We start from the raw sequence: 24223 nt of genomic DNA on the forward strand, positions 1-24223 counted from the left end.
GTGATGAAAGCAGACCTCTTCACTTGGAGCTGACTTTAGGGGTCAAGCATTCATCTTTCACTACCAAGTAAAACAGTAACTATAGACTTCTTTGAAGTTCCTCTTTACCAGGTTGAGAGTTTCCCTCCATCTCTTGTGTGCTGAGGGGTTCATCATGACCTCACGTTGAATTTGGTCAAATGCCTTTTCTCCTTTATTCCATCACTACTGAGCGTTACACTGATTGGCTTTTAAATGTGAAATCAGCTTTGCATTCTTTGCATGGATGATATCCCCATTTGTTCCTGCTGTGTTATCCTTTTTATACACTAGGTTTGATTGTTAATATTTGTTAAGAATTTTTGTGCTATGTTCAGAAAAATATGCTGCTGTAGATTTCTTTTCATGGAATAGCATTGCTGGTTTTGCCAGAGTAATTATGAACTCATAAAATAAGTTGAGAAGCGTTCCTTTCCCCTATATTTTCTTAAAGAGTTTGTAGAAGATTGGCATTATTTTTTCTTATTTGTTTGAATCTGCCAATGAATTCGTTCATGTCTGGAGTTTTATTCTGTGGGAAGGATTTTAATTATGAATTAAATTTCTATAATGGATAGAGATTAATTTAGACATTGTTTGTGTGTATGTATATGTATCAGCCTTTGTAACTTATGGCTTTCAAGGAATTTGTCCCCTGAAATGTCAAATTTATTGCCACCAAGTTGTTTTTTATATTCTTTTTTTTTTGTCTATGGTGTATGCAGTGATGTCTCCTCTTTCAATGTTGATACTGGTAATTCTGTATTTTCTTTCCCTTTTCTTTGAGCAATTTAGCTACAGGTTTGCAAATTTTATTGATTTTTTCAAGTAAATAACTTGTTTTCATTGATTTTTCTATTCCATTTTAGCTTTTTATCTATTGTTTCCTTCCTTTGTGTGTATTTTCCTAGTTTGAGGTGGGAGCTTATTCTATTAATTTTAACCTTTTTATTTGTAATGTAAGTGTTGACAACTGTACATTTTTCTCTAAGTTGCATCCTGTAAATTTTAATATGTTTTCTTTTCATTATCATTCAGTTCAAAGTATTTCACAACTTCCTCTATGATTTTTTTCTTTGACACGTGGTTGACTTCAAACTTTGTTTAATTTGGAGAATTGTCAGAACACACATCAGGAAACTATCACACATGGCTCTTGTTTAAATTTAGGACATAAAGCATGGGCAGAAGATGGCCTCAGGAGTGAGTTAATACGACACTCTCATATGATATATATGCATGGATATACATTAGATAGGTACTGACATAGATATATGCAGCCTCCTGTTGTAAATCTAAGATAATTTGAACTGGACTTTTATTGACAAAGGCAGCCTTAAAAGACTGTTCAGAGTCACATTATCAGCACATCCACTTTTTATTTTATTTAAACCACTTCTCCCCCCTACTGAGTACCAAAACAGTTAGGATTCCACATACTTTTAAATATAATAAGAATTAAGTCTGTCACTACCTAATTGCTTTCAATTAATCTGAAACTTGAAACAGGGGTCCTTCACACCTTTGCACTTCAGAGCAAACCAAACCATCCACCTCTAACCAGACCTGGCAGGAACCTGCCCGCTACTAGTTCTGCTCTTTCTGACTCTGCCAGCCTCTCATCAGTCAGTCACTGTATTCAGATAACCTGTCTGCGTCAGTCCTGTAACACCCAGGGCAGTTTCATCACGGACGCGCAATGAGATCAGGAAGCATAAATGCAAGAAGGGAACTGGTGAGTTTCCTTCCATGTAGTGACTAATATTGCTCTGCAGCAAACAAAATTGGATGGAGAGCTACCACCTGCGAGGCTTTTGTCCTCAGGAACTGTCTGTGTTACAGGCAGGGGTTGTCAATTTAGAGGCTGCAGAGAGGAGGGGATGTGTACTCAAGCCAGACTCCCAAGTTCAAATCCTTGCTGGGCCACACGATCACCTGTCACTTCAGGCATGCCCTGTAATCTCTCTCTGGGCCTTGATTTCTCCACTTGTATGATGGACAGAATAATAGTTCTTATCTCACAGCATGGCTGTGAGGGTTTAATGAGTTAATAGTCGTGCTTTGCAGGCACCTAGGGATACACCCTAGGGACAACAGAAATATTAACCGGTACTGCTACAGCTCTGACAAAGCAGTAGTTTAAGAAGTGCTTGAAAGTTTAAGTAATCTTTAAGAGAAAGAGCATTACCCCATCATCAGGACCAGCAAGGAATCAGAGAGGGGAGCAACCTTGAGGCAAGGCTACTTTTCACAGGTGCTTTAACCAGAATAGAACTTGGGAATATCTTAGGCCATGTTTTCCGAAGACCAGAAGATCAACTTGTTTTCTTGGCCTGGGGTTTGCTCTTCAGAAAATCATAAATAGAGTCATAATCATGGACTTTGAACACGAAATCAGATGAGCTCACTTTAACTTCTTCCACGTAGTCTCGGAAGCTATAGAAAACATTTACTGGAAATTTATTTTAAAGGCAACTGCCCAATTGCCAAACGTTGTCTTTGGAATGAAAAATCAGATACTAAAACGTACTAAACTATAATTTTATTGTTAATTCTTTAACTTCAAATAAATATTATGGTCACTTCTGTGAGTGTAGTTAATTTCTGCTGCTTTCCACATTATAATTTATTAGTTCTCTTAAGGCAGTCTCAAATTATGTCATCAATCTTAGTCTCTGCATTTAACATATATGGTGGAATTTACTGGTTCACTGGTGTGAGTAATTTTCAATATCTTGCTAAACAGCCTGTGGCAACTGGAAAACAAGCTGCATATATTAGCCATTTCTGTTTGTGCACAGGGCAAAAAGAATTTATGCTGAACACCCAATGTTATTGAGTTGCAGGCACTTACATAATTAATTCAAAAATACTCTTCTTCCTGTAATTGAGAAAACAATATTACATATTTGGTAGGCAAGCAGTAGAGCAAAGCACTTATTATGGCAACACTTAGTTTTTATTTCACTTTACTGTTATTTACATTATTTAATCTCCCTAATCCAACTAAATATTTTGTATATCATTCTGCCCATCTCCTTCCAGAACTTACATATAGTAGAAGCCCAATCGATATTTGTAGACCAACTTTATTATCCAGTGTACTCAGATGGTGCTTGAAAGCTTAGCTCTGTGGAGAAAATCCCCTGCAGTGCCAGTGTGCTGTGAAAACTCCCCTGTAGCTTAGCACATTCTAGGTGGCTGTATATTAAAAGTGTACTGCCAGCCATTGATTCCCCTCAGTCCTGGGGACAACTGACGAGGTCCTGCCGTTTGCCAGGTAGTGAACCCGGCTAAGATCAGATCCTCGCAGTTCTCCTGGGCAGCCCGAGCGAAGCCGGTTTAGCAGGTGAGGATGAGTCCTCTGGCGGCAGCCATGTCTGTCTCTACCAGTTGGTGCTGAGTGTGGCCAATAAGGTGCCTGCCCGCCTGGACATCTAGTTGTGCCACCAGCTGCAGGGCACACAGCACCTACAAGGGAGGCGGAGGAGGTTTGGAAGGAGTTCACTGTGCGGGGGCCCAAGAAGCTCTGCTGTTGTGCAAGTTGAGGCTGGGGACACAGGCCCATTTCTCTGTCCCCGACCTCTGTGTTCACACGGACACGTGCTTTAGTCCTTTTGCGGTTGCCATAACTTTTGCAAAGAGCTCCAATCCCGACGCAGGTTCCCCCAGTGTTCTGGTTCTGCCGATGAGAGAGTCAGTATGCTGCTACGCATGGTCTGACTGGGCTTGAAATCATTGGCTCCATCACAAGAAATTCAACACTACATTGTTTTGGACAGAAAAAAATGGTTGTGTCATTCAATTATAATTTCTAACTATGGTAAAGTGTTGCAAGGTTGTACGAAACTGTTTTTACACTTTTATAGCTCGCTTATTTTGTTTTATGTGGAACTTTATGCAGTTTGATATTTAAATCACTTCTAATATTTTTATATTTTATTTTTAACATGTATGTAATTTAAAAAAGCACAGATCAATGTTTTAATAAGCTCCACAGAGCTTTATCTTTTTTTCTATGACATAACTTTAAAAAATTTCGTGGAGTGCCTTCCATTAGGGATTTTTGGTGGTTGCACAAGTGTGCAAGGTTCTCCAAAGTACTTCCACAATTGGGCAGAGCCTTCACTGCTGATTCTGGCACGCAGATTACTCAGCTTCAACAATAAAACACTGCAATAACAATTTCACGAGATGCCATTAAACGGGATCACGTGCAACGTTTACATCCGACTGCGCACCAGACTGGGAAAGTGACCAGCAGACTGGCTCATCCTTCAAGTTCACCCTCCGTGCTAGTCGCCTTGGACAAAGTATTAGTTACCCAGCGTTTTCTCTATTAAGACTTCAGAGCCTGACTTTTTCCAGCCTGCGCAGCGAGCCAAGGGTCTGGTCTGTATAGAGTCCATCCCAAGCCAACACATATTTCCCTTTTTCCTGGGGGGCTCTGACGCGCCCCATGCCGCGCCCACCCCACCGCCGCCCCCCGTCCGTCCCCCGGTCGGGGCTTCGCTGGGGAAGCCTCCCGCCAGCACCCCACCCGGCTTCCTGGACGCAGCAGGTGGGCTCTCCCGTCGTCTCCTCGCTCTTTCTCCGCAGGTGCACAAGGAGGTACAAGCCGAGGCAAGGGGGCCAGCGCTCCCGGACCACCTCCGGCCAGTCCTCCTCGTTCCGCGCCCCCCCGGGGTGGCAGTGGCAGAAACCTGACCTGCGTACCAAGCCGAGGGGGCGGGGGCCGCGACATCAGGGGTAGTTACCTTCGGGCCGCTGCCATCCCTCCCTTCCCCCCAGTCGCCGGGACTGTTTATCTTCGCCTCTGCTCCTCACTCTTTCTCTTTCACTTTTCTTTTCGCCGTGGGGGGGGGGGACTCCCTGGCTTCGGAGCGCTCTGGGGAATCCCAGTTCCCTCGCTCCCTGTCGTCGTAGCCCAATAGAGAAGGGAGCCGGGTGGCCGTGCCCGGCTGCGCTGCCCGCCGCCCCCGACCCTGCAGCCGGGACTCGATGGAGGTACAGAGCTCCGTTTCTCCGCTTTGGGAACTGGGGTGCTGGTAAAGAGGGCGATACAATTTTGCCAGCGGAGTCTCCGCCTCGGGCCCCTCCCAACTCCAGTTGGACCCACCCGTTTCCCCCAACAGGCTGCTGGCCGGCTGCCCCGCCCTCTTATGGGCAACACTTGACCGCAACTTCAGTTTTCGCTTGCACTTCGTGCAGAGGTTTTCCACCTTCTGGCCCTTTATATCTCTCGTGCGCTGTTCTCGCCATCCTCCACTTCCAGAGGAGCGCAGACCGCTGGTCCACCTGCGCATCCCGCGGGCTCCCCAGTGCGCTGCCCTCTTTGCGCGTTGCCAGCTGCCGGCGAGCCTCCAGGGCTGGCTGACAGCAGAGACGTGCGCCTGGCCAGCCTCGCCAAGCCACCGGTTCGGGAGAAGACGGGGTCTGGCAGCACAAAGCGCTGAGTTTCTCACCTACTTGAGCTCAGAAAGTTCAAGAAAGGTACCGCAGCTCCCTGCTTCTTCTCTGCTCCCTCCCAAACTCGAGGGCCAGTGCAAACCTGTGTGAGTGTGTGCGCCTGCGCGATTGCCTCTACCTTTGCTGAGAAAATCAAATCGCCCTCCTCGTCTTTAATCAGGACCCCCCTTTTTTCCTCCCAGGGAGAGGAATTTGCAGGAATGGTATCTGCTTGACAGTCAGCCTTGGATCTATATTATTAGTTCCAACCCCAGACACTTGTCTCTTAGAAAAGCAGTATTAGGAACTTGGAAGAAACGTAGACTTGTACTGCCATCGAATCCCTTATTCAAAGTGGCTTTTCAGCCACCGGGCAGAAGCTTTTGCCTTCACTTCCCTTGCCTTCGGGGTCGAATTCATAAATGTTCTCTCTGACCAAAGTCTGTAAGTTTAGCACCTGGCTTTTCTTCTGCCTGTTGTTTCAGATCTTATATTTGGGTTCTTGATCTATTTTGAATGATTTTTTTTTGTGCAGGGGGACAAACTGTGGATTTAAATGAAAATCCGGTTTTTCTACTGTTATTAAAACTACATATTGTGAGTGTATAGAATATATTTGAATTTAACCATGTAATTCCATGCATGTAAGAGTTTGTTAACTTCAACATCTGTCTTCAGGAATGCTTATAACATTATTCTAAGATGAGCCAGAAGTTTTGAAACTGGAAGTGAAGTGGTTACCACTAGCTATTATTTTTCATTGTGTTTTTTAAAGCTACTTTAAAAAAATTACTTTATTGTGGTGACATTGGTGAATAGCATGTTATAGGTTTTGGGGCACAATGCTGTAATACAGCTACTTTCTAATGTCACGGTATTGGTTATGGCATCACCTGGTAGCTGGTGGGCATCTTCGTCTTGTTGGTGTGTCTAAAGGGACGGGATCGAACCAGTAAGTCAGGTCTGGTTGGTTACAGCATCCTGCTGTGCAGAGCTGAAGCCAAACCGTTCTACTAAAAGCATGAAGTGCAATGTTGATTAAATGTTAAACACCTGCCCTTGTACTAAAAAGCACCTTCTGTGGCCATGGTAGACAGAGGGAGGAGGTACTAGGGAAAGAATGTGAAAATATATGAAGGAAAGGACTGTAAATGAAGCTATCGCCATTTAAGATTTCCAAAGTGATGAAAAATTTTAAATTTTACTTTATTTAGTTAAAAAGTCTCAAAAAGTTCTGAAGTTTTGTTGCAATAGTGCTTTAATGCCGTATCCTTATCTTTCTCCCTCGTATCCTTCCAAAGTTCTGGTCGTACACAGAGTGACCTTTCCTGAAGCAGCATCTGCTTTGGGACAGAGAGACCAGGAGGAGTTGGGATGGCCCCTGGTGGGGAAGGTTTAACAGGCAGAGTGTTCCCGTAATTCTACTCAGCTTTTCAAGTGGGTCTCTGACCCCAAACCATTTCTAAAACATTGGAATTCACTGCTCCGCTGACTGGAAGTGGAAACTCCAGAATCCGATTTGAAGTGATAGCGCTGGAATTTGGAATTTTCCTACAGATTACTGGTGGGTTTAAGAAAAACAAGGGGGTGCTTTTTGTTCTAATCTGTGGGATTAATATATAAATGTCAACAGCTGTGTCCATGACATAATGAAATGCATGTTTATACACTTCTTTGGAGGGTGGGTAAAACAGTGGTTTAAAATCGACTGAAATAGAGTTTGATAATTGAAGGATTTTAAACCCAAAAGGCTCTTCATCTCACATTTACTGGCTCTGAGCAGACCCAAGACCTAAGAAGGCTGGGAATGAAGCCCTGAAATTTGGGTATAACTGGATTTTTCTGAGGAAAATACCCATAATTCTAAGCAGTTTTTAAATGGGTCTCAGACCCAAAAACACTTTGGAAAAGTTTTTAAAATTTAGAAGACCATCCTTGCTGTTAAATTGTGTTCATTATGTAACCATTCTTTTTAAAAAGAATTTGTTCATTTATTTTTAGAGATGGGGGAGAGAAAGAGAGAAAAAGAAACATCAATGTGTGGTTGCCTCTTGCGCACCCCACACTGGTTCTCAACCCAAGCATGTGCCCTGAGTGGGAATTGAACCTATGACTCTTTGGTTTGCAAGCCCACACTCAGTCCACTTAGCCACACCAGCCAGGGATGTAACTGTTCTTTTGAAGGTTAGGTAACAGGGTAATACAAAAATTGTCTTTGGGCCCACAACTTGAATGATAGGAAATGGTACTAATCCTGGTTAATTTTTTGAATCCTTATTAGCTATCAGATGTTGTTCTAAGAATGTATTTTTTAAAATTGTCATAATAAATTCATGTGGTGGTAGGGAATGCATTTCAGAGCAGAGGAAATGGGAGCATAGAGTAATTATATAACTTTCCCAAGGCTACAGCTTGAGAATGGTGGAGCTGTGATTTGAACCTGGAGAAGTTTGGTCAGTGGCATTTGTGAAGGTTGACATTATTTCCATAGAAACACTTTCCACAATTTGACAGTTACCATCAACCACTATTTTATTTTGATGCAGTGTTATAAGGACAGAACATCGGGTTTAAAGGAATGCTTATATGGTGCTTAACATGATTGACATGATTAAATATATATTTAAAGATCACCTTTATGACCAAATAATATTTTCATGAGTGTGTATATGTGTTTGGTTCTTTGGAGAAGTTTCTTTCATGCTTTCTGAGTGAACACATTTGTCTGATTTGTACTGTTTTTGCTGACAGAGCTTGACAAATGTAGTAGGCAAATGTGGATTGATCTGTATTATCCATCTATCTGTGTACTTATCCATCCAAACAGAAGCCTGGGATTCATGGAGAGATCAATCAGGATGGAAGACTTCCCATTATTATCACGCCGGCGGTGGGATAGTCAGCTTCAGGGGGGTCCCCTTTCAGAAGGCTTTCTGGTGTGAGGGTTGATGAGGAGCCAGCTTATTTCTTCAGCTCAACTATTGGCTCTCAGATGAATATACCCAGTAACTAAAGATTCCTGCCTGAGGCTGTTGAGACTAGACCATTGCCGAAGTGCTCCCTGCGGCCCTATTTGATGGGTCAGTTGGAAAAATTCCATACGATAGTTGAGAGAGCATTTGGGGTGGTAGCTAGTAGTACTGGAATGTGTTCTCCCCTAACTATTTAATGGCGAATTGTACTAATTAACTATTAAAACTAAATAACTAGTATACCAATTATTTTGTTTATGTCAAGGAATGGTACCCTTTGTTTAAAAAGTTCTTTAGCGCTAGAATCAGAAATGGGGAATAAGAGGCTCTTTGGTGTCAGTTCAGTTCAATGATACTGTTTGTGCACATTTGATCTCAGGAGGCAGGGTATTTGTATGCCTATACTGTCCAGTGTTTTAACCCTCTTCCTGTCTCCTGGTGTCTTGCCGATTATTTTAGAAGGGCAGGGGACCATATAGAAACCACATAAAAGTAGACAAAAATTCGGAGTCCCCATTAGCTGGTCATGTTCTACAATAGAACAGGTGCCCGTTGCTTCCTCTCAACACTGAGGTTCCTCCAGGGTGCAGACGGAATGCGGGGAAGAGCAGGAGACTGACAGGAGGTGCTCACTCACACAGAGAATTGTGAGGCTGGTGGTAGGGGGAGCTCTGTGCACCACAGCTACCTGAAAAGAGACAGGTGACAGAGTCAAAGATCCCTTGTGTCATTGCACTCTCCTCATTGGGTCTCCTGCTGAGAGACCATCTCCTAGGAATTTGAGACACAGACTCCCCCTCACACACTGTCAGCACTGACCTCTGAAGTTTTCCAGCAGTTATTCTTTAACTGAACATTTTACAGTTAGAAAGTTCATAGTATAGTTTCCCAGTTTCTTGGCTGTCCTCCCTCCTCAGCAACAAAAATATGTCACTTAAATTTAATTTTGAAATAAATCCTTTCATTGTTAAAAATGATTATGTTTCTTTAAATATTAGTATGTAATTAACCAGAATAACTCATGAACTTACAATGAGAAATACTTCGGCATAAAACTAAACTATATATAGAGGTAGTTATGGCTGGTATGAGATTAGTGAGCTCATCGGAGAAGGTTTCTCTGATGTCACCTTTTCCAGTTGTCCCCGAGTTTGGCACTCTGGAGAGGCAAGGCATGGGGTAAGGTTCTGGATGGGGAGAAAAATGCATTTTTTTCATAAAATGAGAGAAGGGTGACTATGAAAGGGGAACAAGGAAAGGAGAACTTGCTAGAAATCTGCTTGTCTCAGGCACATTTCAGGCATACCCTTCATTAAAAGGTATAATAATTAACTACTACAACTATATGGAAAGAGCGATCTGCAGACTGGTTTCTTTAGAACTCTTTGTGCCTGCGCAGACCTTGCAAAGTCGTGGGCTTCCCCAGGAGCACCTGCACTTCACTTTGAGGGTCTCTGGTCCAGCTCAAACTTATTGTCCACACCCTTCCCTTGGTTTCTGGGTTACCATGGTGCTGGGGGGAGGTTGAACAGTAAAGAGTAGAGCCTGGCTGCTGTACAGGCTTCCTGTTTAGAGGGGGCAGGGTGGGGGGTAGGGTGGGAATGGGTTCCAGCTGGACTTGGGGGCTTGCTTGGCTTGCCTTTGTAGGCTAGGCTCTCCCAGCCTCAGCTCCAGACACACTGCCCTGGCTGTGCTCTGGACACATGAGCTGTTCCTCGCACTTCCCGTCAGCCTTCCTCTGCTGATCCTCGGCAACTTTGGCTGCTCCCTCTACTGCCCAGGCTGAAAGATTTCTCCCTCATGTGAATTTATCCGGTGCTGTCTACATTCCCCTATATCAGCTTTTGTCTCTTTAAATTCATCTTTTTATGTGTTTGTCTCTACAGTAACGTTTTTGATAAAAAGGTAGGAGAGTGGGGCCCCTGTGTCCAGCCAGGAGTTGGCCGTGTAGCTACTCTGCACGGACTTCAGTGAGAGCGAGTCAGGTCCTTCAACGGCTCGATGGCTCAGCAGAGGAATGTGAAGCGTGTAGAAAACATAAGTAAATATAGCAATATAAACAAGACAGTAATAAAAACAATGTCAGCATATGGTAATAAGTCAGCATTTAGGAAATTTCATCTGGGGTAGGCCTTATTGAAGAAATGACAAATCAGAAGTAAGAAAACTGGCCCTACACGTGGCAGTCTTTCAGGTGTGGAATCTCCTGCCTACCATCTGCTCGAGGGCACAGCTCTAATACTTTACCCTTTCTTTCCACCATCACTAGTTTTCTCTCTCTTATGGGTCTTTCCCATCCATATACATCCCTGCTGTAGTTTTTTCCATTTTATAAAGACCCAACTCTCTTGACCTCGTGTTTCCCTCCAGCCACCACCTAGTTTTCTGTTCCCCTTTTATGGAAAAATTTCAAAGGCAACTCTACCCTCTGTCTCTAATTTCTCTCTTCTCTCTTGAACTGTTGGCCCTGGCCTCGAAGCCCGCAGCTCCACTAAACGTGCAGTTGTCAGAGGTCGCATGAACCCCCAGGCTAAATGCAGCGGCTCGGCCTTGCTTCCCTTCCTGTGCATCACCCGAGAGTTTGGAGTTGACTTGCTGGCCTCCCCGCTTCCTTATTTCCTTCGACCTCACCAGCACCTGTTAGTGTCCTTTACTGGTTCTTTATTCCCATAACCTTTTAAGGTCTAATCTTTAGGTCTTTCCTCTATCTGCACTCATGCCCTTGGTGATCTCATTCAGTCTGGTGGCTTTTACTGTCTTCATATACTGCTGATTTCTAAATGTCTCTCTCCAATCATGACTTCTCACTGAACTGCAGACTCAGAAAGCCAACTGCCCTTCAACATCTCTGACTGAATAGCTAGTAATCATCGGATTCCTGACGTACCAACACCAAAACTGCTTCTTCCACCATCTTCCCCGTCTCCTTGACAGGCAGTTCTATTTTTTTTGACATGCAGAGGTTGTCCGTAATGTCTCTCACATCCCACCTACATCTTCCCCTAAAGGTCTCAGGGTGTCATTGCAGCCAGCAGGTGGTCTCCCTGCTCCACACGTCACCCCGTATGCAACCCCCCTTCTCCTGTGACACAGGGGCCAGGATGTTTCCCTTAACCAGTTTCCAGTTCCTGCCCTGCTTCCATTAAATAACAAAAACCAAAGTAAACGCACCAAGCCAAAGAAACAAAAAGAAGCCCCTGAAACCAGTGACTTAAGAAAACAGTAATTTTTCATTGTCATTATCCTACAACTGGGCTACCTTTGCTGGTCGGTTCCCCTTAGGTTGTTGGAAACGAAGCATTGAAGTGAGAGCTCAGCTGGGCTGCCTGGGAAGTGAGAGCCTCCTCCTAGGATTCTTCCTCTGTCCAGGAGAGCTCGCTCTTGTTAGCAGCTGGGAAGGCTGCGTCCTGTTCAGAGAGAGTTAGCCATCTAGAGACGTGTTTTCCCTTGTGTTTAGCCAGTGGTGCTTCTTGTAGTACAACCTTCTTATAAACCGTGGGGGTTTCCCACATATTGTTACCGAGGTTTCTTCTCTTAGAAAAGAGGTACCCACAAAACTCCTAAGAGAGGCTCCTCTTAACTTTGGCTGCAAGTCGGAAAAGCCCTTGGGATCTGCACTGGTGCTCTGTCGTGGCTGACAGTCTCCCTGAGGCACTGCGTTTTGAATCTCCGCAAGGTCTCAGCGAGGGGTGTTTTCACCTATACACTGCACTTGCTCTTTAACCTGAGAGCACATGGTACTTTTGGACCCTGAATTTGATCTTGGCCCTAAGACTATTTCTTTCTCTGAGAATCGCCTGCTGCTTAGACAGGCAAGCATGACAGTCAGTTTTATTTCCCAACCTAGCAAGTCCCAAGTTGAATGATTTCCTTTAAATTCTGCCTGAGCCTGAGCATTTTAGTTCATTCTTTTCTTTCTGTAATTAACCCCAGGCAACTAAATGAAGTCACTTACCACATTTGGAAGCCTTAACCAGATCCAGAAGTTCATGAGGCACATGTCCTTAATTCTGTATCATTGCTGATGACACTTATGTTTCTTCCTACTACCTAACTCGAGCTTCCCTCTCTCCAGCCTCTGGTGATGATCCCCTCAGTGCCTTTCTGGCTGTCACTAACCGTGTCCTTGCTCCTCTTCAGGTGCCTCCGCACCACCTGGTCTCCTATCCATTTCAGCATCAATTCTGAATTGCTAAGAAATAATCTACCCCAGAATTTACTAGTGTAAAATAGGAGCCATTTAATTTGTTCCACGTTCCCAACCTAGAAATTTGGACAGGAAACTGGCAATGCCTTGTCCCCACTCCACGATGTCTGTGGTCTCAGCTGATGTGACTGTAGAGGCTGACTGTCTGAGATATCTCAAGACATTGGGTGTTATATACGAGGCCCCAGTGCTGGCTGTTGGTGGATTCCTTCATTCTCCTCCACTTGGCCCTTCCACCAGGCTAGAATAGGCTTTCTCGGAGCACGATGGCCTCATGGTTGTAGATGCCGTCCACAGTATCCAGCTACTATAAAAAAGGAAGTGGGAGCTTCAGATGCTCTTAAGAGGCCTGGATGTGGAATTCACTGACTGTCACATTTGTCTCATTCCATTGGGAAAGGCAAGCACAAAGGTTCCTCCTGGATTCAAGGGGCGAGGAGGCTGACTCTGTCCCTCGATGGGTAAGTGTGCCTTGCTTGTTCAGGGCAGGGAGGCACTGATGCATGGCAGCTATCTTTTGGAAACCTGCCATGCATTGTGATCCTGTTTAAATATTAATTAAGTCAAGCTACTCCTCTATTCAAAACTCCCACTGCCTTCTCGTTTCACTTCATTATAAGCCAAGTTCCAGTGGTTAATGAGGCCCTAGAGGATTCGTGCCTCTATTATCTCATCCACTGTTTCTCTCTTAGCTCACTAGTTCAGTCACATCGACAACCTTTCTGTTCCTCTACCGTCCTGCTCTGTCCTTATCTAAAGGGTCTTTGAACTGGGTGTTCCCCCAGCTGAGAGTGCCGAACGTTCTCTCAGATACATTGCATTCCCATGACTTATTTATGTGCAAGCGTAGTTAGTGCCTTTTGACACCCTTCATTCATTTCACCCACCCCCACCCCTGCTGCTGGCAACCACTAATATGTTCTCTGTCTCTATAGCTCACTTTCTTTTTGCATATCCATAGTTAATGAACCACTTCCTTATGAAGTTCTCTGGACAAAACCCCAACTTTACCACCTCTCTGGCCCCCTGAAAAATATTGACCATATTCCTGTTTGTGTTCTCCCCACTTGATAGACACATTTCTAATACTGTGCTCAACATTGGACGCTATTGACTTGTGTTCACACTACCTCTCTGGAGTAAATGATATAGGTGGTACTAAGGATAGCAAGAATGGGTTGGTGGAGTTGGAAGGGCTGAAGTTTGAGAAACATTGTGTCCTGTGCTCAGCACCTGGCCTAGCACATAGTAAACCTCCAATAATATGATTTTGGTTGTCAGTAGTGATCGCATATTGCTAGGAGTTCAAGGGATAGAAGACTCTGAGCAAAGGAGACTGACTAGATTTGACCAGAAATAAGCCATCCGTGGTCACGGAGCTTTGGGAAACCATTCCCTGCATATTCAAAAAAGGAAAACAGAATTTCCTGAGGGCCAGGCTACAGATAGCATCCTCACATTCATTATTAGGGTGATGTTCATGAGCTCTTTAGATTAGCATGAATTTTATAGAACTAAAAAAAGGACTGTTGAATATTTTGTGCCAGCTTGATTATTGAAGGGATAATTGTATAAGTTGCAAAATAAATCCTCAGTAAATGCAAGGAAATAGAAACAAGTCACACCCTATTCTCTAACTTCCTTGAAATCTGAATCCTTTCATTTCCTTAATTCTACTTACCAAGTGTTTAGAAAATAAGTTTCAGTAGACAAAATAGATGACAAAATAGATTACTACTATTTGTAAAAATAGTAGATATTCAATGTATTTAGTGCCTCTTCTCTCCAGGATTCAAGAGAACAAATATATAGCCATAACATTACTTTGTCACTTTAAAATTTGCTGTAACCCCAAGTGCAAGGTAAAAAAATTATAGTTTATGTCTTTAGGAGTTAACTCCCAAAAGCAAGATTCTAGTTCTCATTGTTTTGTGAAGGACCTCTAAAACTTTAGGCAAGAGACTTTATGATGGCTTTTTGCTCTTTAGATTTGATATTGAAGTATTGCTCTTCTCAAACCTTGACCTTTTAAAATTCGCGGCACATCCCTCTCACTCTGCTTCCAAAATTCATAAAACATTTGCTCCCATCCTTGGGGTTTGAATCTAGGCAAGCAAGCAACAGACCCTAAGGTCTCCTCAACAACAGCAGCCTGAAGAGCCTATACTGCTGTCTTCCGGGTTTAACGACTCCTTGACTGTCTACTCTTCCAATACATTGCTCCCCAAAACTCCTTCCCAGTCTTTTGCTCTGGTGAAAGGATGAGCCATTCCTTGGGTCTAAGCCATAGACTTAATGCAATTGCATCGCTAATTTTCAGGTTCTGTGTGCCCCACCACCCAGGCTCAGACCACAAGTACCAGTCAAGGTTAACACATGCAGTGAAGCAGGCTTCTCCCAATCTTACCTTTCTGAGAAAATAAGGGTGGGAACAAGGTACAGCAACTATAACCCTCCTCCTCATCTCTTCCTCCACTTCTGGGTCCCGACTGTCCAGCTCAAATTGAGACACAATTCCCTTCTCTCTCCCACAGGATTTTCACAGATTTGGCATCAGTTCCTGAGCATATTTGGGCATTGCACAAACTACCTTATTTCTCTGGGACCTACAGGGAAGATTTCCAAAGAGGGAGCCATCTGCCCTTGCTGATTCTTTATCTAAGTAGGAACTGGGATTTATTGCCTTCCCTCCTCCCAGCTGTTTTATACAAGAAACAGTTAGCTATGAAAACATATGATAATATTTGCCACTATTATCACGAAGCCATGTTGGGCAAAAATCCCAAATGTTTGAGTGTGAAAGGAAAAGTGCGGTGCCTTAGCTACAGAGAGAAAGAGATTGTGAACATTCCATCTTCTCGTTTGTCTAAGGTAGAAGGGCAGTGACTTGCTGCAGTGAGATAGGGAAAAGCAAAGTAGTTTGAGAGCACTTGTGGATGGCACGACTTCTTTAGTTGTTCTGACCCACAGAGTAACTATATGGAAATTGGTGGAATCAGTAGATTGCACTGTTGAAGTATTTTGCTGGTGGGGCTGGTGCTGGTGCAGGATAGTTACATCTAAGACCTGAAATTAAAACAATTCGAAGTCTACTAAAACAACCCTTCAGTTATTGTCAAAATATAGGGGCTTATAGACTCCCTGTTGTAACCCCATATTTTAGGGGTAATTGGACCTCTTTTAAAATTGAAGCTAATATGGAGAGACAACACATGTATCACACATGCCTCGTGCTGCCTGTTCACCGAGGGAACTACCAGTGAAGAATTAAACTGGGAAGCCGACACAGTCAGCCCCAATTTTACTTCTTTGTGTAAAAGTACAACAGCACGTTGAGCTTCCTGGCACTTGAGGAATTCCCTCAGGGGTCAATTCTGATGGTTCTGAGGTGTCACCCAAGACAGATGAATCCCATCATGTGCTGATAACCAATTGTGACCTTCGCAGATGTACTGAGGCCCTGGAAGGAACTTCAGACCTGGTCTGACCTCGCCCCCTTATTTTAAAGACAAAGCAACTGAGGTTCAGAGACATGAAGGACCCTGCTAGTGTCCCATAGCCGTCCAAAGACAGAGTCAGGACCAGAGCCCCAGACCCCAGAATTCCAGAGCCTCGAGGATCTGGTAAGATCAGGAAGGCTGCCAACATCATCCAAGAGCCTTCAATCTCAATATCATGTGAACTGTCATTTTAGAAATTATGATATGCTAATGATGCATGATGAGAAAGATGGTGGTCTTCGTGGAGTCTAGTAAAAGACGCTGAACACCACTGCCATGTTTACACAACACGTCGAAGAGAGATTCTGTCTGTAGAAATTAGTGTTTGTAGTCCAAGCACATGATAGCAGTGCCTTAATTGTTAGTTGCCTAGGGCCTATGTTCTAAAACTGGATGGAGATAATTTTCTACATTGCATTCTAACCTAGATGATATATTCTACAAGACTTTCCAATTTTCTTTGTTCCCACCCCTTGTTTGTCAAAGAATCTTATCAGTAGCTTGGACATTTAAGATAATAATGCAGCCTCAGTTATTCTCCATTGGCTCTGGTGCAAGAAGCGGTCACTACACCTCTTCATGCCCCCTTCCTTCTAGAAAGCCCCCAAAAGTACACCCAATAAAAAGGGTCAAAATCTTGAAGACAGTAACGCATGTGTAATCTTATGGAAGGAATGAGGCACATTGGGTGTTCGATGGTGTTAATCTAGCCCATGTTCTTTGCGCAAAAGTTAAGGATCATGAAAGAGAAACCTGGAAAGCAAAGATTAGAAAGAAGAAAGGAATGGTAACCTATTCATAGTGGTTTTGGGAACTCACCTAACCCGGGGGCAGGCATTCTGTTAGCTGTGTCTCAGGTGATCAGATACAGCTGTGGGCAAGAGGAAAGAAGCAGCAAAGCTGTGAAAGACAGATAAGTCCTGCTGTCCAGTTCAGGGACAGAAGGCCAGCAACCATATGGACTGAACTGGCCTCAAGAGCCCAAGCACTTGACCGGTTGGCAGACAGGCTGCCAGAATGGAGACAGTGTGTACCTCAGCAGTTTTATAAGCACTATTGCCTCGCCGTAGTCTGCTTGTCAGGACGCAGCCTGGCAAGCACTGCTTTAGAAACAAGACTTATGGGACTTTTATAGCAGATTTGTGGCCACGGTGCTGATTCAGAGATTCAAAGTTCAGGGTAAATCAGCTGCTACATTTCATACAATGCCACGTATTTAGCGTAGGAGATACCAGAAGCCTCATTGGCAGGCATGATTAAACACTGGAAGCGTGACAACCAACTCCAGTGGAACTTTAGGGTACAGTGTGGTCTGAAGTGCCTCTGTGTTGAGAAGACCAGCTTTGCCTTCGACTTTTTAACTTTGCTGTGTGGTTTATGAGGATTGTGCTAAACATACCTCTTTGCTTCTGTGAGGGATGGGTGAGAAGCAATGGAAATGGTCAAATCCAGTTATCTGCCAGCAGGGGATGTAATTAAGTCATTGCTTTCATCAATAGGCTATTATCAGCAGGTAATAAGAAATGTGCCTCGTTACAAATTGTCGTATGGCATCTCATGCTGCACCAGATGAGCTGTGTCTTCCGTGGCAGCACCAAGCAGTCACACTGAGATCGGTGTCTTTGTGGCTACTGTAAATCATAACATACACTTTAATAGCTAAACAATTATCTATAGTGGCTGTACTGGAAAATTGTTTGGTAATGATTGGCTGGTTTTTATGATGAAGAACCATTTTAATGTGGCTCTTTTTATATAAATACCTGAACGATTCAAAAGAAGAAAATTCATTTTAAACATATTCTTGGGAACTTTTTATTGGTCATTTGTCTTTAACTGAAAATGTTTGAACAGCCAGGAAGTCACCCAAATAGCTTTGCATATCTGTATTTTTAGAGTTAAAAGTTCTGTGTGCGTAGTATTTCTTCCACATAAGGATGTTGTATAGTCCGAGCAAAGAGGCAATGACCGGTCGCTGCTAAATTTAGACCTGTCTCCTTTTCTATTGCGTGGAAGCTGCAAGTTAACAAGGGGGGGAAGAAAATATTTCTTCTCAAAAAAAAAAGAAAATATTTCTTCTCAAAGGGCTAAAACTACAAGGCTTCTTTCCCTCCTCCTGTTTTTCCCTTCTCTTGGTATTGTTTCTTTTTCCACTTGCCTCTCTTCCCTCATCATGACTTTATGTTCTTCTTAAGTTAGCTCCAATTTATTATCTATAAAAACCTGACCTTGCCTGGACTGGTGGTCTCTTCTGCCCCGATTCTGCGGTACTTGGCTGTGCCCTTTTCATGGCCATCTGACAGCCTTTTTCTTTGTGAAATTTTAAAATTCTATCAAGAAGTGGAGCTCACCAACTAGATCCGGGTGACTCAGCCCCCCTGCAGCCGAGATGTGGCGCCCTGTGGCTTCTGGGTTTTCCCAAAACTAAAGTCACCTTTGAAAGGGACAAGATTTCAGACGCTGAGGAGATTCAGGAAAACTGATGGGGCAGTCGATGGTGATTCCAACAAAGGATTTTGCAAAGTGTTTTGAACAGGAGAAGAGACCCTGAGAGAACTGTGTGAGGTCCCAAGGTGCCCACTTTGAAGGGGACTGAGTCGTCATTGTCCTGTGCATAGTGTTTCTTGTAATCTTGTATGTTCTTCAGTAAGTGTCTCTATTTTTCATTTTATATGGCTGGATACTTACTTCCTGGACAGACCTTGTATATCTTCAGAAATTTTTTAATGAACATCTTGGTTAAGGAAGAAAATGCCATTTGTCATAGACTATGTAAGACGTTTTCTGAGGACAGAGAACATTGCATATATCAGAGGTAGGCAATTTTTTCCCCTGAAAGAGCCAGATGGTAATATGTCAGGCTTTGTAAACCAAATAATCTCTGTCTTAACTACTCAGCTCTGCCTTATTGCTGGAATGCAGCCCCAGACATGAATGGGTGAGGCTTTCTTCCAAGAAAACTTTATTTACAAACCAAGTGGCAGGTGAGGTTTCACCTGCAGGGCACGGTTCATTGACCTGTGACACGTAAGATGAAGAAATTCTGCATTGCACTTTCTGCTGTTATTTAGGTTAATTTTAAAGGAACTGGAGTGCTTAAAATTAAATAATAAGTATACTTCAACTATTCAGTTTCTGAGTGATTTTACCAACATCAAGAAGTTAGAGACTAATGTGGATTGAATTTTTTGAATGGCTTATTGACACTTCTGAAAAATATTTGGGAATAATGTAAAATCAAGTTTAGTCCCAAGAACTACACAAAATAAAACTACAAACATGGAAACCCAAAGAACTGGCTTTCTCTTGACAAAGTAAACACAAGTATTTCATTTCTACTTTCAGTTCATTTAACTTTTTTGGAGAAGATCTCAACCATGTGCATACATGGATATAGGCAGTAAAATGCAGGGGTTTATGAAAACTGAAACTCTTCATAAGAAAACTAAGAGGAAAAAGGCAATTCCTGTCTTGGATAATCACTTCTGGCATCAGGAAGTAGGAAATATAAATGGAAAGAAAAAGCGTGAAGAACATGCTTTCTATTTCTTGTAATTATTAACAAGGTAAAACTTATTCTTTAACTTCATATTCTTCCTTGAAACTGCTCCACTTCCCAGAATTGTTTTTGGGAATTACCAAACTTAAGAAACTTACTAACAGTCTCAGGGAAAAACACATATGAGGTGTTGCTACCATTAAGGGACCCAGTAACTCATTAAAGGAGCGATAGATCATGATAGAACAGAGTTCCTTTCAGGAATGAAAGATGAGGAAGTCTTAAGAGTAACTCATCATATTAATTGATATACGGGGTAAAAGCATGTGTTAATTTCTATAGAAGCTGAATAGTCATTTGACAAAATTCAACAACTCAACAACTGTTCTGGATGTTTAAAGAAAAAAGAGCAGACAACTAAACAAAGCAAGTGTTAAATATTTTATAACCATGACAAACTGACAGACTGTGGACTAGCATATACACACACACATCCGAGCCCAGAGACAGCATTTTAAATAATGTCAAAATGCTGGGTGCATTTTGCTGTCCCCCCTCCAAATACTAATGAAGTAAGGGTACACAGTCCTCCCCCCTACCATTTATGGTTTGCCAGAGTTATTAGTCAACACAGCTAGACAAGAGAAAGAAATTCGAAGATGAAATTTAAAAAGGTGAAAGTAAAACTGTTGTTTGTAGATTACTTAATACTTAGAAAACCCAAAAGAATCTGAAAAAATTTATTATTCAATTTTGGCATCTAAAAGTAAAGAAACATAAATGTGACTCATTAAAAAAATTCTTTGGTTGGCAAAAACAAAATCAAAACAAAACAAAAAAAACCCAACTTACTCTGGGGAAATTCTAAAGGAGAATGATAAACTGGGAAAACTATTCGCCTCTAAAATCACCAAGATATTTTCTCTCTAGTATCTTAGAAATTGTGAGAGTGTGTGAGGAAATATAAAGCAATAGAACAGTAGAAAAAGACTATGAGTGGACAGTTTACATGAAAAGAAATACCAATTGTGAAACTATAAAAATCCTAGAAGAAAACATAGGCAGTAGATTCTCAGGCATTTCTCAGAGGAATATATTGGATGATGCTATGTCTCCTAGGGCAAAAGAAGTAAAGGATAAAATAAACAAATGGGAAGCGAATGGGACCACATCGGAATGCACCATCAACAAAATGGAAAGAGAAACCACTGCACTTCATGGGTGAAGAACATCTTCACCCATGATACATCTGATGAGATACTAACCTCCAAAATATATAAAGAGCTTTACAAATCAACACCAGGAAAACAAACAATCTGATTAAAAAATGGGCAAAGCACCTGAATAGACACTTTTCCAAAGAGGTCATACAGGTGGCCAAAAGACAAACAAAAAAATCTTCAACTTCACTACTCATCAAAGAGATGCAAATAAAAACCACAATGAGGTATCACCTCACACCTCCCAGAATGGCTGCTATCAATAAATCAGTAAGCAGCAAGTGCTAGTGAGGATGTGGATGAAAGGGAACCCTCATGCACTGTTGGTGGGAGTGCAGACTGGTTCAGCCACTGTGGAAATCAGTATGGCGTTTCCTCAAAAAATTAAAAATGGATCTGCATTCTGACTCAGCAATCCCACTTTTGGAAACATTTCCTAGGAATCCCAAAACACCAATTGTAATGAATATATGCACCCCTATGTTCATAGCAATGTTATTTATAATGGCCACAATCTGGCTATTATAAATAGCCCAAGTGCCCATCAGTAGGTGAGCGGGTAAAAAAGCTGTGGTACATTTACACATTGAGATACTACATGGCCATACATAAGGAGGAAACCTTACCTTTTACAACAACACGGATGGACCTGGAGATTACCAGGCTAAGTGAAGGATGCCAGTTAGAGAATGACAAGTACCATATGATTTCACTTGTATGTGAAATCTGATGAACCAATTAGACACAGAAGCATGGATGCATAGGACACACTGACAGCTGTCAGAGGGGAGGGGTTGGGTGGAACTGGATGAGAAAAGGTGAAAGGATTAGCCAACAAATATGTATACATATATATGTATATATATGTATATATACATACATATATGTGTATACATTCGATTGCATTTTTTAAGGACACTTTCAAGGATCCGCAGGAACTAATAAAAATGGTTGTTTAAAATGAAATGGTGGTGGGGGAGGGAAAATAGGGAGGATTGGGGAAGGAATGAGGGCCTGATTTCTAAATGAATACTTCATACTGTTTTGTTTTTCAACCATGTGAATATGTTACCTTTACAGAAAAATAGTATAAAATGTTTATATTTGCAAATTATTAAAGTGACAAATTTTAGTTTGTATTCTAGATTTTTGTAGACATTGAATTTCTTAAAGTGTTTAATTATGTTTTCACTTTTTAAAATTAACTTTTTAGTTCCCTATATTTAGGGATATTTTTCTTTTTTGAAACCAAATTTTACAATCCCTTACAATATAAGAAGCTAGTACATTTTAACACATCTCCCTTTTTTTAGTCTGTTCATCTTATCATTTTGTTTACTATACATTAACTTAACAAGACTTAATGATTTCTATTTTGTCAACTCTCTCAGTCTTATTTTTTAAGCATTTAAAAATTGCTTTAAAGCCTGTTCAGAACCCTGGCCAGGTAGCTCAGTTGGGTAGGGCATGATTCTGATACTCCAAGGGGTCGACAAATCCATGTTTCTCTCTCTCACTCTTCTTCTCTTTCTAAAATCAGTAAATTTAAAACAAAAGTTTCAAAAAACCTATCCAGAATTAGATACTTACATATTTTTTTCAAGCTGTGTTTTTTTAAAGCTGGAATTTGTCATATGATGTGAGGTGAGCATTTGCTCCTGGTAGCTAACCAATGACTTCTCACAATCTTTGTTAAAAGTCACGTTCCTTTACCTGCTGCTTCATGAATCCGTGTTTGATTTAGTCATCTACCCATGCTTCAGTGACAAACTTATTTTGATTCTGCGATAAATTTGAACATCTATCAGATCTAGTTCCTCTTTAGTACTTTTCCATCTCAAAATTACTTCCACCAGTAGATTTTTCTCTATCAATGTTAAGATCCTAGTATCAATTTAACTTTCTATGTCAATCTTAGTTCAATTTTACTTCCCATTTTATTTCTTCTAATTTAGAAAAATATCTCTGTAATATACAGTGTGTCTCTCCAGTAGTAAAGTATGCTTCTCAAACTGTCTGTCTGCTTTTGTTGACTTTTTATATAATGTTCAGAACACTCCTGATCATATGCATTCCTAGCTGTCATATGATTTTGTCATCAGGGTCTATCAGGGGTGTCCAACCTTTGGCACTCCTGTGCCACACCACAAGAAGGAGAGTTGTCTTGTGCCACACATGAAATACATCGTGACACATAATCTCAAAAAAAGTATCATAATGTTTTAAATAAATTTACAATATCGTATTGGGCCACATTCATAGCCGTCCTGGCCTGCATGTGGCCTGTGTGCAGCTGGTGGGACGCCCCTGGTAGATAAGTTTTTTTACATATTTTTCAAGTATAGAATGATGAATATGAAAATTATTGGTTATGTAATTTTTATTTATCATTATTTTGTTCCAAACCATCTCATAAAACTTGCTGTTTTCATTCTTATGACACCTTATGTAATTTGCTTAGCTTAGTTAATGAAATAATTGTAGAATATGCTGGTAGTGGTTTTAGCCACGAGTAATCATAACTCTAGTTTCTATTTTTATGCCGTTATTTGCATTAATTGAAAACTCCAAGAAAATGCCAAAGAATGTCACCAGAGTATCTTATTCTTATTCCTGAATGCAATGAGAATACCTATAGTGATTTGCTAGTAGGCTTGAAGTTGGTATTAGTGTAAGGAAGATTTTATTATCTTAAGAAATTATTATTTTATTTCTTTAATTAAGGACTCATTGTGTTTTTTAAAAGGATGGGTGCTGACTTTTGTCAAGTACATTTTTAGGGCACAGTTGGTAGAGGGTCTAGGAGATTGGGTTGCCCGGAATTTGACGCTGGCAGTTCCATCACTTGTCAGAACGATCTGTAGGAGTCATTCCTGCCTCATCCAGGTTCTATAAACAGCACAGGAGCTACAGCCTTTACCCTGATACACATGGCTCTTGGATTATGGTAGGTGCTTACTAAGCAATAACGGTTATCATCATCTATTCAGATGATGGCATGGCTTCCCTATGGGACAATTTAAGATGAAAGAATTTGAGTAAAGCAAGTCTTACTCAAATCTCAGATAACAGTGGCTCATCTTATTAAAGGCAAGTGCCTGACTACCCTGTATTCGAGCATCTATGGTTCAATTTATACCTTATGTTTTCGCTCTTGGTATGCCACTCACCTTGAAAAAAATGAGTTTGCTTTGTCTGTTCAGCAAGATTAAGAAACAACTTTGTTTTCTGCTTTTCAGAGCTCTGTTTATTCATTTATAGGAAGGAAATGTGGCATTAAAGCAAATACTAATTTTTGACATTCTTTGGGATTTTTTTAGTTATAATGAGAGAGAACATGGAGTCCATTTATTTTTGTC

General features: G+C 41.7%; 1 protein-coding gene across 3 annotated transcripts in view; it reads left to right on the top strand.

Moving 5' to 3' along the window:
* Window positions 1-4559: 4559 nt before the first annotated feature.
* The window catches only part of IL15 (interleukin 15), a 56009-nt gene continuing 36345 nt past the window's right edge, over window positions 4560-24223 (top strand). The window contains exon 1 of one of the 3 annotated variants that reach the window (XM_053658499.1): window positions 4560-4579. The gene's annotated coding sequence lies outside the window, so the exon portion shown is untranslated. Of the gene's footprint in view, window positions 4580-4943; window positions 5026-5239; window positions 5512-24223 lie in introns of those variants that run through there. The other 2 variants (XM_037126075.2, XM_037126074.2) reach the window with 2 other exon arrangements.

This window comes from Artibeus jamaicensis, unplaced genomic scaffold, assembly GCF_021234435.1.
Source record: "Artibeus jamaicensis isolate MK-2021 breed Jamaican fruit bat unplaced genomic scaffold, CSHL_Jam_final scaffold_537, whole genome shotgun sequence".
In the NCBI taxonomy this organism is placed as follows: domain Eukaryota; kingdom Metazoa; phylum Chordata; class Mammalia; order Chiroptera; family Phyllostomidae; genus Artibeus; species Artibeus jamaicensis.